This window comes from Sus scrofa, chromosome 13, assembly GCF_054392235.1.
Source record: "Sus scrofa isolate SSC_HxYL_T2T_F1_AM1 chromosome 13, Sscrofa_HxYL_maternal_Yorkshire_Landrace_v2.0, whole genome shotgun sequence".
Classification (NCBI taxonomy): Eukaryota; Metazoa; Chordata; class Mammalia; order Artiodactyla; family Suidae; genus Sus; species Sus scrofa.
Genome location: NC_139395.1, coordinates 214,813,707 through 214,821,483, shown reverse-complemented (window position 1 = coordinate 214,821,483; position 7,777 = coordinate 214,813,707). Strand labels below are relative to the sequence as shown.

At 41.2% G+C, this 7,777-nt stretch overlaps 1 long non-coding RNA gene across 1 annotated transcript; it reads right to left on the bottom strand.

The window, feature by feature from the left end:
* Window positions 1-859: 859 nt before the first annotated feature.
* LOC146397881 (uncharacterized) lies at window positions 860-6,301 on the bottom strand. The gene is made up of 2 exons (XR_014822546.1): window positions 6,118-6,301; window positions 860-4,137 (listed from the first exon to the last, which is right to left on the bottom strand). It is a non-coding gene; the product is annotated as an uncharacterized LOC146397881 (long non-coding RNA).
* Between the last annotated feature and the right edge of the window lie 1,476 nt (window positions 6,302-7,777).

Here is a 7,777-nt window from a genome sequence, read left to right as displayed (position 1 = left end):
GAAGTTCCCAGGCTAGGGGCCACATCAGAGCTGCAGCTTCCAGTTTATGCCACAGCCACAGCTACAGCTACTCAGGATCCAAGCCCCATATTTGACACACACCACAGATCACAGAAACACCGGATCCTTAACCTGCTCAGTGAGGCCAGGGATCAAAGTGCATTCTCATGGATACTAGTCAGGTTTGTAACCTGCTGAGTCACAGTGGGAACTCACCATTTTATATCATCATATTTACTGAGTGCCTGCCCTCATAATTTCTGTTTAGGGGTTGCTGTATGCTCCTGGTTCTCGTAGATCTTCCTTCCTACCGAGGGGAGACAAGCAACAGGCAAAATAAAGGAATTCACAAAGTGTAAAGAATGTCAAATAAAGAAGCACCATAAAGGAAAGTCGAATAGAGAAAGCAGGCAGGCCTGCTGGGCATAGGCTTTACAATTGTCAACAGGTGGTTGAGGAAGGCCTGGCCTAGAAGGTGGCATTTGAATAAAGGCTTGGACAAGACAAAGGAGGCAGCCAAGCTGACCTCTGGGGAAGATCTGGGCGGTCATGCCAGGGCAAAAAGTCTGCCATAGGAGAAGAAAATTTTGTTATTCATCAACCTTGCACAAGCTTTTGGTGCAAGTTTAGCTTGTGTAGATCTACATGAAAGCATTCTTTCCTTCCTTTTTTGTTGGTAGAAAAATAGTACTTCTCTGTCAGTTCAGTTAAAAATGAATAAGAGTTTCTGTGCTTTGATTGGATGGGGCCACATCTCCTCGGGAAGTGGCACAGCTGGGTTCTAATGTGGAGTAACTTCTACAGACAGACTTTTCTTATTAAAGGACATCTCTTCTTAATGGCTGAGTTCAAAGCAAACTTTAAAAATCCAATCGATTTCTCATTTATTACATTTTGTTTTGTCAAAGATTTTATGTCAGTGATTGCAGAATGAATGTGCCAATAGTAAAATAATTGGTTTATTAATGGAAAGTTAATCAGCCATTCCCCTTTACGTCGTCCTCTCCAAGGTCAGGGCATGGCTGACATGCGAAGAAAATGCACTTGTACAGTAGGTGGATGACAGGCTTACGTGGAAGGTCGTTAACCTCAAGATTCCCTCCCGGAGGGCAGCATTGAAGCAAAGGGCTTTGTGAGCTTCAGAGGAATGTGACATGATTGTACTTGGGACTAGGAGAATGGTGTCTGCCGTTCCATTAATTGGGGTAACAATTATGAAAGCTTGGGAAGCCTCAAGTTTCAGAGCCCACACTAATCCCCAGGAAGACTTTCCCCCTGGTGGATATAATATTGCTTTTTTCAGGTGCATTCCTAGGATGTATTACATTTCTCAGACTCACTTTGTGTAGGCTGCTGTCAGGGGCAGGATTTGGGGGTTGCCAGAAGATTCTTTGGTTTCATCCAGGCGACTCTCTGCTTTCCTGGTGTGTCACTGAACTTGGAAGCGAGGGTCAAAACAGAGCTGACTTTTGTCTGGAAATTCGAGTTCTGTGTCCTGGTTTTGATGAAATACAAGGCAGGAATGCAAAGGCCTTCTTCCTGAAATTGCTCATGTTTACACACTGATAATGCGTTTCTTCACGATGTTGACACAGATGTAGCCATGTCTTACCGGTGACAGGGTATGCCTCCTTGATGAACCGCTTTGGGATTTAATGAGCTTCTGTTGAACATGGACTATGTTTTCTTGGAGAGTGGAATATGAAAAGAATTGACAATTCTCCCATCAGATGAGCTGAATTCCAAGAACAACATGTAGGTAATCCTACCTGATTCACCTTCGGAACTCTACTTTGAATTTCTGTTGGTGGCAACAAAGACGACATAAAGAACAGCAAGCATACTCACCTTCAAAAAGGAAGAAAAAAACTTCCATTAAAAAAGGCAGATAGGTTTTAAAAAGTTGTCATCGAAGGCTCTTGCCTGATCCTTACCTAAGCATGAAAAACTCTTCAAAGTAGCAAAAATATCTACTATAAAGTAGTCATTGGTTTACATGACATATTCCAAAATCCTTGTAGGAAACATAGCATTTGGAGCATTAATGTGATAGAATATTGTATATAACCAATAGAAGCACAGTTATCCCAACTAGTGATGTGTCTGTATTCACACTGGGGTTGACTTTTGAAGCCTTTAGATAAGTAAGAATTGATACACGTTAGAAACTGAAAGTTTTGCAAGATGAATATATCCCTTGTCCCCTTTTCTCTGCTCCTTTACAGGAAATGTTGTTATGAAGATCACTGGTGTTTCCTGAAATGATATCACTATTTCCTGTCTGAGGAGCCATGGGGGTGAGTCTCTAGAAAAACTGTTCCTTGGAGTATTCACTTAATGATTCCACTGCTTATGTTTTCCAGAATATTTCACTCTTTCTTTTCTATTAGGCAGAGACCCAGGGGAAGGTTAGGTCTGAAATGAAATTCAAAACATGCACAGCCCTCTCCCCGGGCCCTTCCTACTAGTAAGCTGCTTGCTTCCCTCCAGAAAACACGGCCACTTTTGACAATCTCTCATCAATGTCTGGCAACACAGGGGACTGGAAGGAAATGGGAAAGAAATGTGCTGGGGCTCCTTGCCTCTGCATTTCCACTTGGTTGGCCCAACTTGATGAGGGCCTTGGCAGATACAGCATTTAGGCTGATTTTTGGTACAGAAAACAAGGGACGCCAGACAGAATACTCAGTATAGACCCACATACTTCATACATAAAGAAAAGCGTAATTTTAACTCAACTTCAGAAGCATAACCCAGGATGGCTTCAGTTAGAACACTAAGTTCCCAGTCGCTAGCTCTGGTTCCACAAACCTGCCCTTGCTCCATCTTTTCATATCAGGTCCTTCTTCCCTGTTGCCGTGTCTGTGGTCTGGCAATAAGCACATGCTCAATCAGAGAATTTCTACTGTTGCCAGAATCTCAGAGATAAAAGCATCCAGAAGCTTTTTTATCACTCAGCGGAAATGTCTTTCTGACACATAGTGTCCTTGTGACACTTAAGATCTTAGTTGATCATCCTTTTCCTATCACAGAGAATACTTCTAATCAATGGAAAACTACCAGCTTCTCCACGAAGCCAGATCCTTTGGAAATCATTGAAAACACCCACAGCAACAACAAAACCAGTAGCACAAAACAAGTTAAACAAATAGTCTCTGTGTAGATCTAGTTCTATTGGTGTTTTAGATTGTGGCCAAGAGAGAGCTTTGCAAGTACAGTGTTTGCTGGTGTATAGCATAACCTGTTAGAGGAAGTGAGGTTGCATGTCAAATTCCAGTGTCAGAGGTCTGTGCTTCTCAGACATGGCTTCCTGGCTCCGAGTCACACTTGTGTTTGGACAATGGGCGTTGTGTCTGATGTGGTTCATTAGAGCTCGGGATGGTCTCTCCCTCTTCTGCCATCCCGACTGGCATGAGTCAGCACAGAACAGGGTGGAAGGATCTGGATGGACTACTGGCTCCCAAAGGATCTCTGGTCCTCTCTGCCTTGCTCAGATATAGGGGAGGGTTGGTCATTTGCAGCAAGGTAAACAGGCAGTCTCTCCAGGAGCGTCCCTGGATGGGTCACCTTAGGAAAAGTACCTTCATTTCCCAGACTTGGACTTGGCTCCAGGGTGGCAGGCTCAGAAATGGTGTTGGGCCAACACACTAAAAGATGGGCCCTTCTCTCTTTAGCACAGATACACAATTACTTCATTCATGAAACTCAAGTGTGTAACCAGAATTCCAATCCATTGATTTTCCACAAGAAAAATAATTGCAGAGAGGCTGATGTCTCAAGAACTCCAGAGAGGTCATGCTGCCTGGGAGTGAAATCACAATTGAAGGAAGTATGGTCAGCCAGGATTCAGAACTTGGAGTGTTAGGGATAAGGTTTCAATCAGAGTGATGCATGCTCTCTGTAGTGTGTGGGACGGTGGTCTCCCTAAAGGTACATTCTCCTGGGACCTGTGAATGTGACTTTATTGGGAAGAAGGATCCTTGCAGGTGTATTTGATTGAGGTAGACTGCTGAGTAAATAGAAATTCATTCTGAGCCTCAGGGCTCTTTACATAGGTAATTCTGACCTCCAGCTGCATACATAATATTGGTAACTTGACCTTGGTTTGATTTCCACATAAGCTGTCATTTTATACACCTAGAGAAAGCAGGGAGGACACAGATGAAGAGGATATATTTCTTGTGGCAAATGGAAACAGAATCAGTTACCAAAAGCTATTCTTGCTCAAGTGATAACAACGTCTGTATTTTCTTTGTTATTTACAGATGTGTATAGTGGGCTTCTAAGCTTTCCTGTACACAACTTAGAATGATTTATAGTGTTGGCTATAAATTTTTACCTAATGGGCTAATATTGCTTATATGTGAAAAATAATCAGGCATTCATACACTTTGTAAAGTCTATGTATTATTAATAAATAGTATAAAATATAATGTTTTCCTCTGATTAAAAAGTAATGTAAATTTCTTTTAGTAAATCTGAAAAATACATAAAAGTGCAGAAAGCACCTGGAATCTGTCACTCAGCTGTAATTACCATTGTTTGAAGCATTTCCTTTTTTCTCTTTTCTATGAATGTGAAGAATCATTGTGTATGATTATCTATATTACAAATATATAATTCAGAATTCTACTTTTTCCCTTTTACCATTGATGTACCAATAGTTCACCCATGTTATTGAATAGTCTTTGACTCTGCTAGGAATGATTAAGGTTTTAATTGGTTACTTATAGTTAATTTTACCTTTGGCATGGCTAGATATTTGGTGTTTCTAAGACCACATTGCATAAAGGATCCCTTTCCCCTTTGTTTATTGAAAATAAAATTATCTCTATTTCATCTGCAGGCAAGGGATGTTTGAAGGGAATTAGGATGGGTATGTTTTATATTACAAAACATGTAGTCATATATCTGGAATTTTTTATTCTTTTTCTTATTTATATTCAGTACATTGTATATTTTCCTAGTGGACACAAATTATAGAAGTAATTAAATTTCAGTAAGAGAGGTGATTCCTCCAAATCTAGAGGGTTCAGCTCGAGCTGGTGTTGAATGCAAATGCGACATGTTACAGAGCTCAAACCATCCTTGCTACCCTTGTGCATAACTTCACATGGTACCTGACCTGGAACAGTAATCACTGAAGATGAGGAGGAGTTAGGATTGAAAAGGGTAGAGTGACATGTTCATCAAGCAAGTGATCAGAGGCAGCACAGAGGTGTTGGGGTGTACAGGCCAGTCAGTTCCTTGTTAAGCAAGGCTTGAAGTCAAGGGCAAAGGTAAGGGTAAGAGGGGAAGGACTTCTGCTTTTACAGGGAGCACCTTCAGGTTCAACTGGCTTCATTTGCTATACTTCTGCCAATTAGGTGAAGGGTTGCTCTAAGGAACCCACACTGACATGTGCCACCCCATCTTTCTAGGTGTGGAAGATGTCCCAGATCGTAGTCAAGTAGGCATCAAAAGACACACAGCCCAGTCAAGAGGACTCTGAACATGAAGGAGACACAGAGAGAGGGCAGACATGGAGAGGTCAGAACCAGGGGATGGCTTGCCCCCAGCTGGGATGGCTGGGGCACTGAGGGGGATGGGGACAGTAAGGGCTGCCCCTGGCTATACTGTGCAGGTGACCCTCAGTGCTCAGAGCACATTGACCAACCCCGCCCCCTCCAATTATGGCCAAGCCTAAGAGTCTGCTGGTCATCTGGGAGCAGGTTTCCCTGCTTGCCCACTGTCTAAGTCATGTCAGCTCACTGTGTATCTCATGCCTCTCAGTTCTTTGCCAGTTAGGTTTCTGAGTTAACGTCACTCCACTCCTGATACCAAGGTCTGTATTAGTTTCCTATGGCTGCTGTAACAAAGTATCACAAGCTGGGTGGCTTAAACAATAGAAACACATTTCTTTTTTTGATTTTTTTGCTTTTTGTAGCACATATGGAATTTCCCAGGCTAGGGGTTGAACTGGAGCTACAGCTGCAGGGCTACACCACAGCTCACAGCAATGCCAGATCCTTTAGCCCACTGAGCAAGGCCAGGGATCAAACCCGCATCCTCATGGATTCTAGTAGGGTTTGTTTCCAGTGAACCACGATGGGGAACTCCTAGAAATGCATTCTTTACCACTTTTGGTGGTTGGAAGTTCAAGGTCAAAGTGTCAGCAGTGCTGGCTCTATGGAGTGCCATGAGGGAAGCTTCTGTACCAGGCGCTCTTCTTGGTTTGTAGCTGGTCATCTTCTCCTTTTCTCTCTTCACATCATCTTCCCTCTGAGTTTGCCTCTTTCTGTGTTCAAATATCTCCTTCTTTGAAGGACACAGTTGCATTGCATTGGGGCCCACCCTAGTGACCTCATTTTAACATTATGACCTCTGTAAAGACCCCATCTCCAGATAAAGACACGTTCTGAGGTACTAAGGCCATGGAGCAAATGATAAGATGAAGATTGGTTTCATACTCTGTCTTTTTTTTTCCAGACTCTCTCACTGCCGTCACTATGTCTTCTCCTGAAATGTACATAATATAGACACAGGCTTATTTTCACTTATTGCACTTACAGAATAATTTAATGTTTCTTAGTCTTTGCTTATAAAATAAATGACATATCCTCTATTTTTCATTCACCAAAACCCCTCAGTAGGATAAACTCTAAGTTGAGTTGCTTTTACTTGCATGGACCTTATAAGATCTGGCGGTTTGGGTTGGCGTCGTTCCTGCCTGGAAGAAAGGTACCAACTTTTCTTCCTTATAATTGTGCACAAACCTCTCTGGTGCTTAAAAGACAGAGTTTGAAGTATTTTTCCTTTCTTACAAAGGAAAGAAAATACGATGGTGTGCCATTTTATACATGCAATACGTTAGGACACAACTAAAGGTAAAAAGCAGCCTAGAATTTCCACATATTGATATTTCTTAGTGGTGGGAGGTAAGTCAAGGATGAAACATGCATGCACACACATGAACACACATGCACACGCATACACACAGAGAGATAGTTTCCTATTATTAGCACAGAAAATTTTTTGTATACTAATTATTGATGGACCTGAATTCAGAGTATTATAGTTTTATATTTGCCTTTGGTTAGTTTGTGAGCATAATGCTTGAACTGATTAACATAAAGGATGGTATAAAATTAATTTCTATAACAATCAGAACAAGATTTATATAAAGTCACTTTAAAAGTACTATTTCTAGAGTTCCTGATGTGGTGCCATGGGCTAAGAATCCTACTGCAGTGGCTCTGGTTGCTGAAGAGACATGGGTTCAATCCCCAGCCTGAATGGCACAGCCTTGGCTTGGATTCAATCCCTGGCCTGGAAACTTCCATATGCTGCGGCCGTGGACATTAAAAAAAAAAAAAAAAAGCACTATTTCCATAATACTCAGTCTTCTGGGTTGGAAGAGGGAACATGGGTGAACTTGTTATAAAAATCAAAGAAAGAAAACAATCTTGCAAGTATCTCAAATTTGGAATTATTGATATAGCATTTGCTTTTATTTTCTAGAACTTTTTGAAAATCATTGTCTTACCATTGGATAACAAATATTTTGGTCTTGCTTTGAGAGATGTTCTGTTTTGAATGTGGGATTTTGTTTTGTCGTTCATAAATAGAGATGACAGAAGAAAGACATTTTCAAATATATTTACATATTTATACATTATGGAAAATTCTGATACAAATGTCATGCAAATTATTGAAAATTCTGTTTTTTATCTTGTTTGCTGTATCCCTTCAAACTTAGCTTAGTGCCTGGATACATTAGATATTTAATAATAATTTA